We start from the raw sequence: 16,090 nt of genomic DNA, 5'->3' as shown, positions 1-16,090 counted from the left end.
ACGTTTTATCAGTTGGACAGGTGCTTCTCTTAAAGCCGGGCAGATGCAAATCAGATGGACCATATCCTCTGTTCCGGCGTCACATAGCCTGCATAACGTCCCACCCCCATTCTTCCATATTGGTCCGCTGGAGATAGCAAGGAGCCCAATTGTATGATAAGCAACTGACCTTTCAAGTGAACTGGAAACGTTGAGAATAAATACTGTAGTGGCACTAGATTGGTAGAATTGTGCATAACGATCCAGACATGCCATCGGCCCGCAAACTTCTGCTTGTCATCCACAAAGGATTGCAGCCTAACTTCCCAATTTAATGCACAGCAGAATGAGGGGTGCGAAATATTAGAGTCCCTTAAGTGTATTGTTTGAGTCTCTTGCAGGAAGCGTTGCACATACCCATTGCATACTGACTTCGGGTCTTTAGCTACAGAGTATTATAAGGCTACAATTAACAGGCTCATTTTATTTCCCGTTTTTATGCCAGGGCTTAATCATATGGAATTTTCTGTATAGCTGCTGCTCTTTTGATACCAAATTTTAGTCTAACTTGTGAAGAAGAAGCAGTATGGGGGAGACGAAAAAACTTGTTTATATACTGTTATTTGTTGCAGTTCAAGAATTAAAGCATCTTTTCCATGTGATACCGCGATTCCATAAGTTATGGCTGGTAAATGTTTTGCAGACATGACAGACAACAGGGGTTTGTACGAAGGCCCATTCAGCTTTCTAGCCAGGGGGCAAAAAGCAAATGTCAACGCTTTGTATTTCTGTGTAATATGTTGTTTTTGCACTGGAAAGTTCAGTTTGTTATCTATGTTAAGGCCCAGATAATTGTAATGACTTATCTCTTCCAATAATGTGTTGTCTAATTAAAGATGGAGTGCAGTGCTGAAGGTACACCCATGGACATAATTTTCGACTTGTTATTGTTGATTTCTAATTTATTTCTTGCTGTAAAATTGGTAGTGTTAACTAACCACTGTAGACCGACTTTTTTGTGATTCAACAACACTATGTCATCTGCGTATGAAGTGCAATATAGACAAATTTCCCAACTTCGGGGAGTGCGAGTTGGACACATCCAGCTATGGGGAAAGGTCAGCCATGAAGAGATTTAACAGGTGCGGGGCCAAAACACACCCCTGTTTCAAACCAATATGAGTTGGAATCCTCTTAGAAAGTTTTGTACCGTCAGCTAACCTAATCTGCATCCACATTTTATCATATAGAATTTCTATAGAATTCTTTCATGCAGACCCTAGCTTCGACTTACCCCAAAGGATGGCTCTGTCCACACAGTCAAAAGCACTTTTAAAATCTATAAAGCACAGATGAAGTTTTTTTCTTTAGGCGTTTTGATTTATCAGCAATGTTGCCTAATGCTAATATGTTTATCATGGTCCCATACCCCTTTCAGAAGCAGGTTTGGTTGAGAGGTACTAAATTGTTAAAGTTAAACCAATCAAGCAGGTCATCTAGAACCAGAGAGGCAGAGTACTTCACCTCCGAGTCAATTAGGGCATCAACCTGTAATTAGCGGGATTTGCTTGGTTGCCCCCTTTAAATATCAGATTAAAAACAGAACCTCTCCAGGTGTCTGGTACTATTCTACCCTGTTCTACTTCTGTGAAAAGGATTACAAGTGGTATGGACCAGTATTCTGGGTCTACCTTAAATACCATCTGAGGGAGGCCACTGGGGTCAGGCGCACCGTCACTACGTCTCTTCTTGATCGTTAGCATTACTGCCTCAGCACTGTAGCCTATGTAATTCTGGCAGCCGTAGTGATATCTTGTGCGCACCTTTAAGTGGGGATTTGTGTTGGGTGATTCTTGACTGGTTAACATGTTAGCCAAATAATTTACCCATTTTTCATCAGGTATATACGAGAAGTTGATAACTCTTGACATCTGATCAATGCTGTTAACCGTTGCACAAAAGTCCCTGGAATGAGCTGATTTTGAGTTAAACAGCAGTTCTGATCAAAAATTGTCGTCCTCCTTTTGGCGTTCAAGTCATATCAGGGATTTGTAATTTTTCCTTAAGTGCTTTATTTTTTCGCATATGGATGCTGTAACATTTGATTTCATGATTTTTCTAACCTCATTCCAAACCTTCCTTCTCTAAGATTTTTGTCGACAGGCTTAGGGACCCTAACAGCGTTTGCATTACCACAGGTCTCAAAGAAGAACTGAAGGAAGATAATGCAGTTAGAAAGGTTGTCCACACTTTCACTGCTGAAGCATGTACAGGGCTTGCATCTTGGTACTTAACTTGGGTAGTGAGTTCGGCGACCAGGACAGGCACTTTAAGTTGATAGATCCAAGACTAGAGAGAGGTACCAAGACTGGCATGTTTCTTGGGGCATCCAGGTTTAGCTCTACATGCTGAAATGAGTGATCTCTTTAGAGGGTGGTTTCAATTTTTAATTTCCTCAATCGAGGCCAAAAAGCAAGGTTCACAGCTGTGTAGTCTATTGTTGAGCCCACCTTCGAGCTTTACTGGGTGAAACATGGTGGTGTATCATCTATTATTCTCCCATTAAGTACCCTCATGCTCAGATGCTCCAATATACCAACCATTTTCCTGTCTAGACCGTCTGATTGCTTCCATGGCTTGGGGCTGGACTGACCATAAAGCCAGCTGCTCATCACGGTCTGGCGTATAGATTAAATGAGTGTTGAAATCACCACTCACTAGAATGTCTTAAGTTGGATGGGCATATCTTGTTTCTGCAAGCTCGTGCAGAGGTTTCTTTAAAAGTATGGCTTTCTGCACCCTGTGTGGGTGGGTGTAAGCATTTAATATAACAAATGGTGGTGCCTGATAGTCTGCAAAATTGAGTTTGATGGCCTGCAGTTCGTCAGTCGAAAACACTAATTGCTCTGTAGTTGCACAAAGCGCTGTCGATACATAATTTGCTAGGCCTCCACTCGGTCTGCCAGATCTATTTGGTTTCTGAGCACTGATGTGATGTAGTGTGTAACCCCCTAGGAGGGGATCAATTAGCCATGTTTCATGCAGTGTAATTAAATCGTAGTTGCAATTGGTTGATAGTGTGAAGCCCTCTGTGATACTTTTGGCTCCAGCGATGTTCCAGGCCAAAATGCTTACGGCCTTCCATTGTTCTACGTTTACTGCATTGTGGTTTTGAAATCAGGTGTTCCAAGGTATGCTTAAGGTGGCAGCCACCCATCTCCATTCTGCATGGGTATCCTCCACTAATTTAGGGGTTACAGGCACACAGTTACGCACATATTGAGATTCACCGACAGGTTTTGACATTATTTCCTTCCCTCTACTGCTGCCTTTTCCAAAGCTCAGTTACTTGCATTCCTTGAGTACATGGGTGTTCCTGAAAAATGTCAGAGTGGTTTGCTGTCTTCGGGCCAATGGCCAATAAGGGGAAAGGATGGCATGGTTTAGATGGTTTTGAAAGTGCTATCCCTCATGCTCCAAGCTTTTTTTTGGCAGTTAAAATCGCTATGGAGATTTCCCGAGATCTCAGAGTAGTGAGGATTTGCTCTAAACCCAAGTGGTCACTGCTAGGGTGAAATTTCACTGATATTAGGTCTGTGGATTCTAGATTCTGAAGCAACTGCATCTCAGCTAACAGCCTCGGGAGGCTACCACTTGTTTGCCTTGCAATGTATAATGCGGAGTTAGCACGATTTGCCGAGATTCCTAGCTATTTGGTGAATTGTTATTTTTCTGGGGCTGGGGGGCTCGACCTTTGGTTGCGTGGACAGTTACTTTCTCTGACAGTTTAGTCTCTTGGGGTTCCCCGTGAGGGACCATTGTGGACGATGATTTGATTGTACCTATGTTGGGTATCCACTGGAGAAATTCTTAAGTTCTGAATCATTACTTTTGTTAGTGTATGACCCTGCTCATTACTGATTACCACCCTTGAAGAGCTCGACTTTGGGGTTGGTTCATTTAGTTTCACCCTGTACTGGATGATCTGATCACTATGGCGTGAACACTACACAGTTCGGCGATGCACTGGGTTGACTTGATGGACAGGCTTTGTTTGCACAAGCCTGTGATGATTCTGTAGTTGTGGCTTGTTTCTCTGCAAATCACCCATATTGACACCCACACATTCAGCTATAGTTGGCAGCTGGTTCTTTTGGGTGGTGGCCATTTTGAGCACTGAGGGAGCCAAATTCCCTGGCCAAATCTTGTTTCCCAGTGACTACCTGCGTGCCATCCATTGATTCCAACGAGTGTGCCTTCATTTCTGACTTTTTTGCTAAGCACGGGGCCTTCTGCACTACATCCCTCATATCCATACGAGCTGATTTGAGTGGCTTTAGTTCAGTCATCCTGTGCACTTCATGTTTTGGATGGTGGGGAGAGACTGATGGTTGTTTATCGTCAGAAGTCAGCTCTACAGAGCCATTTACTGCCCTTGTCCAGCTATCTTCTGAGGGCATAGATGCTTGCAAATAACCTGGAGCGTGGGGGCTCTGCATCAGTGGTTTTACTTGCAATGCAAATATAGGACAGAAGTTGTTACTACTGTCTTCTCTGTGGGGTTTATTCCTGGCCTTTCTGGCTCATTTTTGTCTTTTGGTTAGTAGCTTGGGCACCACCACCGGGCTGCTTTGCTCGGGAAAACATGGATTGAGACATCTGATCCCCTAATTTATTAATCACCGGAATGTTATAGGTTACTGGAGATGTTGGTAAACTGCTCTGATCTTTTAGGTTGGAATTTGAGCTAGCTATGATTTCAACCAAACGCTTCTCCATATTTGTTACTGCTTGGTCAAGATCCTGGAGGAGTCAGACGTTAGACAATTTTCCACCCAATTTAATTTGTTTGATGTCTGAATGGATAAATTGCTGGTACACAACTGGGTAGGTAGAGCTTGCTCCCATTTGTTTTTAGCTCATCTACTATATTTGTGAAATGTGGGACAGAGTGCTCAATTTGTCGATAATTGGACCACATATGCAAGAAACTTGTTGAAGCTGATCTGTTTGCAGACGACCAATAGGTTAACTAATCTAATTTGTGATTGATATCAGCAATGTGCATTGCCATGATGTTCATTAAGTCAATTTGGAGGTCTAATTTATCTGATTGCATGTTAAGAGTTGTAGTTCAAGTATGCAGGGCATTTAGTTGTAAAGAATGAAGCCGAGAGAGGTCCTCCATTTTAGGATTATTAAGGTCGTCTAAGGCTAGACTGTTGGGGGGGGATTATCTCTGTTGCAGCTGGTTAGAAGGGCCCATTAACTAGTACTGCTGCCTAAAATGCCCATGTTACTAAGCTCGCTTGCGTCCTTAGCTGGAGAGCCTACACCATGTTGTAAGTCGCTCCAACCACTTGAGATTTCAATTATTGGGGTGGGAGCCTTTTTCTGCTGTGGTGTGATGGAGCAGAAAATTACCCCTAGGGGTTGTGAAGTTTGTGCCCACTGCTGATCTTGGGAGAGAGTAAGCTGTTCTTTGGTGTTAGGCACAGTGAAGGTTTTCAGCTCCAAGGCTTGAACTAAATCTTCATTGTTTGTTATAGAAATTGATTGTAACCATGAGTCTTCCAGCTCAGTGGTAGGTGATCCACTCCTAACTTGAAAACACTCTTTGAACCCTTGCAGGACTGGTTTTTGTGGCAACATAGGAGTAGACTGTTGGTAGATTGTATTGGGCAACGGGACCCTGAAAGCCTTCATCCGCGCTTGGGGAATGGTTGACTGACTTGTGTGGATTGTCTATCCTGATTGTATTCTGATTGGACGTTCTGCTGCTCAGTGCTACAAGTCAGACTGGTTGGAGCATAAACCAGATCCTTGGTCATGATGCTATTTGTCTGCAGTTTGTTTTGAACCAAATAATTACCAGAGGCCCACCTCATAGCCTGCTCAAGATCTGCATCCAATTCAGACTACTTGTCTGTAGGCATCTGAGAGGGGTTTTCTAGCTTCAGATCTTAAGTTGAAGCAAATCAATAAAGCAGACTTTGCTGGAGCACAGTTCGATGTTTTGTCAAACAATACAACCAGCTGTGCTGGGATGGAGCCCAGTATTTGAGGTGCTATTGAAGTCAAGAGTCCTTCAATATCTTCAGTTTTTGAGTAAATGACAGCTGTTGGATCTTTTAGAAAAACGAACTTGCCGGCGCTACTGGGCTTCTTAAAGTAAGGCTGTAGAGGGGCGAGGAGCGGTGTGGTTTGCTCAAGGTTTCCGCTCTTTATTTACGTTACAGTGCTCTTTCTTCTCTTTTGCGCCCTCTTTTGATTCATTGGTTTCTCCTCTGTATGGAGTCTAACCCTACCCGACCTCATGATGATTTGTCTTGCAACAATTGTACCCGAGATATCAGAAATGAAAAGTTTGTAACAAAGTCTTTCGGCGCTTCCCTTGGCACTTTCCCTGAGGGGTCCTTTATCTGGCCCTATGTGCTGGCAGCGTACAATGGAGGGAGAAAGAGGAAAGGTATGGCAGGTGAGCGGGGCACTCTGGGGACACTCAAACAGCACCCAGGCCTAGCTGGGCCACTTACATTGGGTCCCAGTGCACTCACTCTACTGCTGTACACTACGACGGGCACACTCACCTTCTGTCCCTGGGGTGTCTAAGGGGGTATAACTAATTAATTTCGCTCCGTTACAGGCTCCATTGGAATCAAGGAGGCAGTAATTCCCCAGCCACCACCACAGGTTGGGTAGCTTATACTTCAGTCTGCAGGCATACCGAGTGTACTGCGTGATGTAGATCTGCACACTGTAGCTGGGCGGGCACCGGGAGAGAAAAGAAAATGTCAGCTGTAGCTCCAGTGGCGTGCGTAGGTAGGTAGGGCAGGTAGATAGCGATTGCAGAGAACTGGGGTGGGTAGTGGCAGATGTAAGCAGCCGTAAGGCAATAGGTAGGGAGTGGGAGCAGTGGGACACACCCCACAGAGAGCAGGAGACAGAGTAGGCGGAGATACCCTGTCGAGCCCTCGCCAGCTGGATTTAGTGCAGGTTCTGCACGACCACCAGAGAACCTGAGTACTTCAATACATTTGGGGACTCCCACAGGTTTGTTACTATGTTACCTGCTGTGCTGCCGCGTTATAGAAACATTGGCTGTGAATTGGCAAAAGTTAAACGCTTGTTCAAGAGAACACCAAGGCTTTAAATAGGACGGGTCCTGCCGGGTCTCAGGCCTGGCAGTAATTAAACACCAGACACTAATAAGGCTATGGGAGGAAGGCTGTCAAATAATCTAATTACTGGCAATCTCCTGGGTAGCATTCAAACGCATTGTTTTTCACCTACTATGCCACTCTGGACAGAGGTCAACCTACAAATCATTACTAGCCCTTCCCTTCATGAGAACAAGCCATCCAAGAACTGCCAGGTGAAGTCCACTCAAGAACGTAAGCAACCTCAGACCAGTTCGGCCTTATCAGGCCTCTTCGGTGAGGCAAAGCTTGTATCATATGGCAAGCAAGAAATGAAAACCTACTTTAAAATAAGTGCCAATTAAGCTCTATTTCCCTGTGCTTAGCATTACTGGCAAAAATATTGCTTTATTTCTCGAATATAACTGCAAAAATCTTTGAATTATTCCATGTCAGTGATGCAATTCCTGTTTATAGTTCATGTGTTGTACATCCTCCTGCACACAACTTTTATCAAGATGTCTTATTTATTCCATGCAACACACAACTCTTGAGCAATACCTACATTGAACCGAATTTCGTCCAGGTGCCTGAGATCAGACTGCGGGTGTAGGCACACACACAATTGAGGACTGAGTTTGAGACTTAGGGCATTACATGTTTCTCACAAGGCCTGTCAGGGCGTCCTAAACGATTGCAGGCTACATATGCGCATACAGTCGTTGGCCCCTCTGCAGAAACGCAGGTGGGTTAGAGCACGTAGCGGCCGTCACTGTGAAAGAGTGTTGGATATGGAGATGGACGATTTCCTAAAGACAAGAGAGAAAAGCGCAAACGTGTCTAAAAGAGGTAGACTGCAGAAAGTGGTGCAAAGGGGAGAACGGGAGTGTCGGATCCACTCCAAAGGCCACTATCCCTTCTACATACCATAGTGGGATTTAATTAACAGTCCTGGGTTTTCAGAACTGAAAATAAATCAACTCTACTTGTTACATCTTAACCCTCAGGGTGCCTGGGGCGAGCTGGTCTCCTCCAGGCATACGGTTACCGTGTGCCCTGGATGAGACCAGCTCGTCTTGCACCCGGCCCACACCCCCCAGCCGAGGATGGAAGGGGAATTGCTTCCCCTTCCACCCCCGACCCACCCCCCTTGGCAATCTGATGACATCAGCACGCTCTCAGCACGCTGACATCATCAGAAACTACCGAGGATGCGCTGGAAGCCATTTGCTTCCAGCACGAGTGGGAGAGGACCTAAAACAGTTAAGTCCTTCTCCTGGTGGGGGGGTTTGGAGGGGGGGAAACAGAGATGGGGGGGAAGGAAAGAGTTTTTCCTTTCCCCTGTGCCCGTTTTCAGTTGATTCCTGCTCCATGATCGTGTGTGGGGCCCACGATCATGGAGCAGGAATCCCCACTAGGCACCAGAGATTTTGTTTTCATTTTATTTCAGGGCGCTATTCCAAATCCTGTTTCGGCACCCCCAGGTGGGGGGAGGGGGGGGGGGGTCGAAAACCACTAGACCACCAGGGATTATGTTCTGAATAAGTTTTTGGGCAGTGACCCCTTAGGCAAGGGTCGCTGCCCCGGGGGCAATCATTTTTTATATGTTTCGGCCCCCCCCCCCCGGGCTTGATCGGCCATGTTTTTGGCCGATCTCGCACCTGGGGTGGGGGTCAAAACCCACTAGGCGCCAGGGATTGTGTTGTGTGTGTGTTTTTGTGTGTTTGGGGGCACTCCTTGGGCAAGGGTAACCCCCCCCCCCAGGGGGGAAATTAGTATTGGCCATTTCTGCCCCCCTTGGGGGCAGATGGGCCTTTTTATTTATTTTTACCACCAATATGCGTTTTTTTTTTTCTTCCCTTTTTTTTGTTTTGTGCTGGGGGTGCCCCCTTTTACCACCTTTGGCAAGGGTATCCTCCTAAAGGGGGCACAGAGCTGTTGGCCATTTCTGCCCCCCCTTCTTGGGGATCGGCCAATATTTTTTTACGCCCATCAGAATCCACTTAGGCACCAGGGATCCTGTGTGTGGGGGGGGGGGGGGAGCAGCACCTTTGGCAAGGGTCGCCCCCCCAATGGGGGCACGTTACTGAAGGTCATTTCTGCTCCCCTTGGGGGCAGATCAGGCTATTTTCTTTTTCAGGCCTATCTGCCCCCAAGGGGGCAGAAGCCACCAAGAGGAGGGATTTTTTTTTTTTTTTGTTCCTTAGTTTTTTGTGCTGGGGTGCCCCCTTTGGCAAGGGTATTTGTATTGTCATATGTCTAATTTGCTTTTTTCTTTTTAGTGGGATATCATTGGTGATTGCTGTGTCTGTGCAGAGTAGTTGCTGGTGAGTAGCTTTTTCAGGCAAGTGAGTGGTATTATTTTTTAGTACATAACTCTTTGGGATAAAGCTACACTTTGTTTATTACTTATTTTAGTGCTGGTTGTTGTTGGCAATCCATTTGCTGTTAGTGAGGATCGTGGCTAGCCGCAGAGTGACCGCTCAGCAGGTTGTTAGCATGCTTTTTGAGTCATCTTCTGACCATGATTAAGAGACTGACTCTGCATCTGAGGCAGAGGAGGAAGTGAGAGATTCTGGCAATTAGTTTTCTGTCCAAGAGGATTCTTCTGATGAGGAAGCCACTCTCAGTGCAGATGAAGGGCCTGTTTTAGAGGAGGACATTGATGTGCCAAGAGAGCAGCAGCCTGGGGCTGAAGGGTTTACCATTAAAAGACCTGACAGCTGGATTGTCTCAAACATGGAGCAACCACAGTTACCTGCATTTACTGGTCTCCCAGGGTGTAGAGTCAATACGAAAAACTTTTTGCCTGTCAGTTTCTTTTACTTGTTTATGGACAATGTATTTTTGGAAGAGATTGTGGAGCAGACTGATTTGTATGCAGAGCAATACTTGATGGACAACGCTGCCAGACTTAGGCCTCAGTCTAGAGCTACTCAGTGGGTTCCCACATATCTGGAAGAGATGAAAATGTTTTTAGGTTTTACTTTTTTGATAAGGAAGCCGTCACTGGCTTTTTATTGGTCTAGTAGTCCCTTGGTGGCAACAGCTATATTTCCTACAACTATGACACGTAATCGCTACTGCTTCTTCTTCGTATGCTGCATTTTGTAGACAATGCTTTCGCCTTCCACTAGATCACCCTGATTGTGACCGTCTTTTTAAGATTAGGCCTGTCCTTGATCATTTGGTAGATCGGTTTTCAGAGGTATATGTTCCAGGCAAAGAGAAGTGTGGACGAGTCTTTGGTCCTTTTCAAGGGGCATTTAGTTTTTAAGCAGCACATTCCTACTAAGAGGGCATGGTATGGAATTAAATTGTATATGCAGTCAGAAAGTAGTACAGGATACGTGTATAACTTCCGGGTCTACACTGGTAGGGATTCCAGTAGTGACCCTCCTAGTTGTCCGCCCACTTTTGGAGTTAGTGAAAAAAATGTGTGGGAACTTGGTAGACGACTGTTTAACAAAGGTCACCATTTGTACGTAGATAATATCTACACTGGAGTGCAGTTGTTCAAGGAGTTGTTTATAGTGGACACTGTTGCTTGTGGCACAATCCGTTCTAACCAGAAAGGCTATCCAAAGGGGCTTGTCTGTAAAAAAAAAAAAAAAAAAAAAAAAAAAAGGGAGGGGCCAGTGCACTGCCTTGCGGAATAATGAGCTGCTAGCGCTGAAATTTTCAGACAGGAAATTTTCAGACGGTAGGAAATTTTCTACCGTTCATGATGAGAGTACTTCCCCTGTGACTATTTGGGGTCAGGTTGCCAAAGTGCGCAAACCTGCGTGCATGTTGGACCACAATAGGCACATGGGTGGTGTTGACAGAGCAGATCAGAGGTTGGAACCTTACACTACTCTTCGTAAGTCTTACTTGTGGTATAACAAGTTGTACCTACATTTATTTCATTTGGCAACTTTTAATGCTTTTGTGTTCAAGGATTGTTCACCTGAGTCAAGGATGAAATTTGTTAAATTTCAGGAGTCAGTGATAGAAAGCCTTATTGTGGTGGAACAGGCTAGAGTTCCTAGAGCAGCAGTGGTGGAGGATGTGGCTAGATTGAAAGATCGCCACTTTCCAGATCACATTCCTCCCACTCCCGATAAAGACTTGCCCACTAAGAAATGTAGAGTATGTGCCCGAAGAGGTACCCGGAGAGAGAGCCGGATGTACTGCCCCGATTGCCCTTCAAAGCCTGGGCTGTGTGCGGCTGGCTGTTTTAGAAGTAATCACACAAAAAAACATTATTGGGAAATACAGTGAGCGTAAACTGCCTATTTTATATTTTCATATGTTCAGTTTTACGGTTGGCATTACTGTCATGTATTTAGTTAGAGCTTTTGTGTTTGTAGTTTTGTACTTCTTTTATAATTAGTTAGTAGTTGTGTAAAGTGATGGCGGTGTGCGTGGGGTGGCTCTTGGCTGGTGGTGTGCGTGGGGCGGCGCTTGGCTGGCAGTGTGCTTGGGGTGGTGCTTGGCTGGCAGTGTGCTTGGGGTGGTGCTTGGCTGGCGGTGTGTGTGTGTGGGGTGGTGCTTGGCTGGCGGTGTGGGGTGGTGCTTGGCTGGCGGTGTGGGGTGGTGCTTGGCTGGCGGTGTGGGGTGGTGCTTGGCTGGCGGTGTGGGGTGGTGCTTGGCTGGCGGTGTGTGTGTGGGGTGGTGCTTGGCTGGCGGTGTGTGTGTGTGTGTGTGGGGTGGTGCTTGGCTGGCGGTGTGTGTGTGTGGGGTGGTGCTTGGCTGGCGGTGTGTGTGTGGGGTGGTGCTTGGCTGGCGGTGTGTGTGTGTGGGGTGATGCTTGGCTGGTGGTGTGTGTGTGGGGTGGTGCTTGGCTGGCGGTGTGTGTGTGGGGTGGTGCTTGGCTGGCGGTGTGTGTGTGGGGTGGTGCTTGGCTGGCGGTGTGTGTGTGGGGTGGTGCTTGGCTGGCGGTGTGTGTGTGTGGGGTGGTGCTTGGCTGGCGGTGTGTGTGTGGGGTGGCGCTTGGCTGGCATTGCAAGCTAAACGTCAGTCCACACACTCCCATCAGCTAGTGTGACTGCTGTATCAGGCATGTGGGCGTATGTAAGTGATGGGCCCTTGAGTGGCGCTCTGTCGATGCGAGTGTTGTAATGTGCTGGGCCCGAGGCTGGCAGCATGAATTGTCTTGTGCATGTCAGGTATGAAAGGTGTGTGAATGGACTGTAAAACGGTTGGTGCCTTGATGCGGCTTTACAGCTCACGAGCTGTGAGTCATTGGTTCAGTTTTTTGGCCTTTCAGTTATTAACAGTGCATTTCACTTTTGTGAAATCTCTTGTTGTTAAAACTTGATCTGCTGAACCATCACTCACCCCTGTGCCAAATCCAACCACTAGGTTTGGTGAAAATGACAAAACCTCCTATGCTGTAATCAGGCGTCTGAGCACACTTGTGACACACTAGGTGTCTCAGGTGGGACCCAGATGATGAAGCATGCCACCAACTTGGTTGGTGGTTAAGGGGTCTTTTTCACATAACCTAAGTGAGTTTTTCACAATTTTAGTGTTTGGCACACCACAGATGTTATGTGGCACATCAAAATGATATATTACAAAACTACCTGTTTGGAGGGGACAGGGGGGGGCTGGGAAGGGGCACCTATGTTTTTGGTCCTGGGTGCAGCCTTCATCTAGGGAAACCTACCAAACCCAGACATTTTTTTTTAAACTAGACACCCCAAGGAGTCCAGGGAGGTGTGGCTTGTGTGGATCCCTCAACATTTTCTTACCCAGCCTTTTCTTAGTAGGATCACCGCTCTAGCACAAAATTCCTACTCCAACATTCCCCTCAGTCTCCCAAGTAAAATGACACCTCACTTGTGTGGGTCCCCAAAGCAGAGTCAGCCTAAAGATGTATAAAAGAAGAATATGTGCTTATCAACTCGCTGTGCTACCCCCTCAATGTCTACAAGTTTTGGGCCTTTTTCGGTTGCAGGCACCTGGCCCACCCACACAAGTGAGTTATCATTTTTAATCGGCAGACTTGGGGGGGGTGCTGGGTGGAAGGAAATTTGTGGCTCCTCTCAGATTCCAGAACATTCTGTCACCGAAATGTGAGGAAAATGTGTTTTTCTTAGCCAAACTTAGAGGTTTGCAAAGGACTCTGGGTAAAAGAACCTGATGAGAGCCCCACAAGTCACTGCATCTTGGATTCCCCTAGGTGTCTAGTTTTCAAAAATGCACAGGTTTGGTAGGTTTCCCTAGGTGCCGGCTGAGCTAGAGGCCAAAATCCACAGGTAGGCACTTTGCAAAAAAAAACAAAACTCTGTTTTCTTTGGGAAAATGTGATGTGTCCACGTTGTTTTGGGGCATTTCCTGTTGCAGGCGCTAGGCCTACCCACACAAGTGATGTACGATTTTTATCGGAAGACTTGGGGGAACATAGAATAGCAAAACAAGTGTTATTGCCCCTTGTCTTTCTCTATATTTTTTCCTTCCAAATGTAAGAGTGTGTATAAAAAAAGACGTCTATTTGAGAAATGCCCTGTAATTCATATGCTAGTATGGGCACCCCGAAATTCAGAGATGTGCAAATAACCACTGCTCCTCAACACCTTATCTTGTGCCCATTTTGGAAATACAAAGGTTTTCTTGAAACCTATCTTTCACCCTTTATATTTCAGCAAATGAATTGCTGTATACCCGGTATAGAATGAAAACCCACTACAAGGTGCAGCTCATTTCCTGGCTCTGGGTACCTAGGGTTCTTGATGCACATACAAGCCCTATATATCTCCGCAACCAAAAGAGTCCAGCAGACATAACAGTATAATGCTTTCAAAAATCTGACATCGCAGGAAAAAGTTAGAGTAAAACGTAGAGAAAAATTGCTGGGTTTTTTCACCTCAATTTCAATATTTTTTTATTTCAGTTGTTATTTTCTGTAGGAAGGCCTTGTAGGATCTACACAAATTACCCATTGCTGAATTCAGAATTTTGTCTACTTTTCAGAAATGTTTAGCTTTCTGGGATCCAGCATTGGTTTCACACCCATTTCTGTCACTGTCTGGAAGGAGGTTGAAAGCACACAAAAAATCGTAAAAATGGGGTATGTCCCAGTAAAATGCCAAAATTGTGTTGAAAAATTGAGTTTTAAGATTCATGTCTGCCTGTTCCTGAAAGCTGGTGATTTTAGCACCATAAACCCTTTGTTGATGCCGTTTACAGGAGGGGGAAAAAAAAGCCTTCTTCTGTTTTTTTTTTTTTTTTTTTTTAAACGAAATTTTCACTGTATTTTGGCTAATTTATTGGCCTCCTTCAGGAGAACCCAGAGAGTCTGGGTACCTCTAGAATACCTCGGATGTTGGAAAAAAAGGAAGCAAGTTTGGCGTGGGTAGCTTATGTGGACAAAAAGTAATGAGGGCCTAAGCGCGCCCTGCCCCAAATAGCCGAAAAATGGCCTGGCCTTTTACCCTGAGGGGGGGAGCCAAGTTAAACTCTGTAATTATTTATTACATCTGCCATGCCTCCCTGCCAATAGTCTCTGTCACAAGTCTTTTGCCACACCCATTATAAAAGGAACACCCCTCCCAAACGTTTTTCATCCCGTTTAAAGCAGTATAATGCCTTGGCTCCGCACCCACGGACATGCCCGCAAAAAAAGGCAGTTTACGGTCACTCTCTACAACGTGAGTACCGCTCTCAGACGGCACCGCAAACCCGCGTGCTTGCCCTAGCCCAGAATACACGTGACAACTACTTAAACGATAAAGGGCGACAGCAGGACCAAAGCCGGGTCGAGTACTGGAGGGACAACTGATGGAGGCGGGGAAGACGGCAGCAGCCGACCAATACGTCACGCAGAACAAGCCGGGTGGTTCGGGGCGGTGAACGTCAACATCCGAGATGCATCCGAAATGGAGTCAATTAGTCAGACTAAAGGAGCGTTTTGGAACAGGTGCGGGGAGGGTTTTACTTACCAGCAAGCGCCCGTTCACACTGGTCGCAAAGGTCAGGCAACCATTAGATCCTGGCGCGGGCACGGTGTATTGGCATACGCGAAGTCCTTCTACTAGCCACGAGCCCGCCCACTGCAGGAAGTTAGGAGAAATCCAAAACAAGCTCAATTCAGATTGAAAAGAAGCCCGGAACAAACCGGGGCCTACCAAAAGCAGCCCAAAATAATAACAGCCCTAATTTATCTCAAAACAACGGCTAGGGCGTGATAAAACGATGGAAAAAAAATCTACGCATTTCTATTAACGATGTAAAATTCTATGTCAGGACCGGAGGCTCAGATTATGCTTCTCTTTCCATGCTTTTATTTTCACAGCAGCCAATGAACATCATGGAAAGTAAAAAACTACATGACCCAATATTAGTCATAGCACGTGATCAACCATAGAGGAGGTAGCCTATAAAGTGTTGAGTCACACCAAGTCACTCCTCTTTCTTTGCTGCTCCGCAGCCAGTTAAGTGTGATTTCATTTTTTACTACTGTTATATTTTAACGTGTAGGAGCGGGCTTTTCCCCTCCTTGTAAGCGTCCTTTGGATCGCTTTTTTCAGCAGTGGAGTGGGAGCAAGGGAGCGAGGACTCGCGCTTCATGCGCAGTCCTTTTAATGCCGGTGAGGTTCTTTCTTCCTTTTTATTTATTTTTATGACCAGTGCTCAGCGTGAGCGCGTTTTATGGGTCTACGTTCTTCCCTTATCACTCCTTCACCGTGTGTACAGCGCGTGTGAATCAGTCAGTTTTCTTAGCCGGGAAGAGCCCGACTCGCTCTGCCAGGCCGCGTCCCTTCAGATTTCTTCAGGACGCCCTTTGATCTACGCTCGACTCGGAGCGGTAATCTCCCCTTTGATCTGCCCGCGCTTGCTTCGTTCAGAGCGCCTCCCTTTGCCTTTGTGCCTATCCCCGGGAGCCTAATTACGGCGCTCGTCTCCGAGCGCTGCCGGGGCCTATCTAATTGTGTTTCTTTTCTTCCCCCACGAGGGCAATCTCTAGAGGCTCTGCCTCACGGTAA

At 46.0% G+C, this 16,090-nt stretch overlaps 1 protein-coding gene across 6 annotated transcripts in view; it reads right to left on the bottom strand.

Annotated features, from left to right (window-relative positions):
• The window catches only part of PAN2 (poly(A) specific ribonuclease subunit PAN2), a 415,349-nt gene extending 399,970 nt beyond the window's left edge, over nt 1–15,379 (bottom strand). For 2 of the 6 annotated variants that reach the window (XM_069230604.1, XM_069230607.1), the window contains exon 1: nt 15,047–15,178. The gene's annotated coding sequence lies outside the window, so the exon portion shown is untranslated. Of the gene's footprint in view, nt 1–15,046 lie in introns of all 6 variants that reach the window. The other 4 variants (XM_069230606.1, XM_069230609.1, XM_069230608.1 and 1 more) reach the window with 3 other exon arrangements.
• Between the last annotated feature and the right edge of the window lie 711 nt (nt 15,380–16,090).

The sequence above is a fragment of the Pleurodeles waltl genome, chromosome 4_2 (genome assembly GCF_031143425.1).
Source record: "Pleurodeles waltl isolate 20211129_DDA chromosome 4_2, aPleWal1.hap1.20221129, whole genome shotgun sequence".
Taxonomy (NCBI): domain Eukaryota; kingdom Metazoa; phylum Chordata; class Amphibia; order Caudata; family Salamandridae; genus Pleurodeles; species Pleurodeles waltl.
This window is presented reverse-complemented; position numbering and strand designations above follow the sequence as displayed.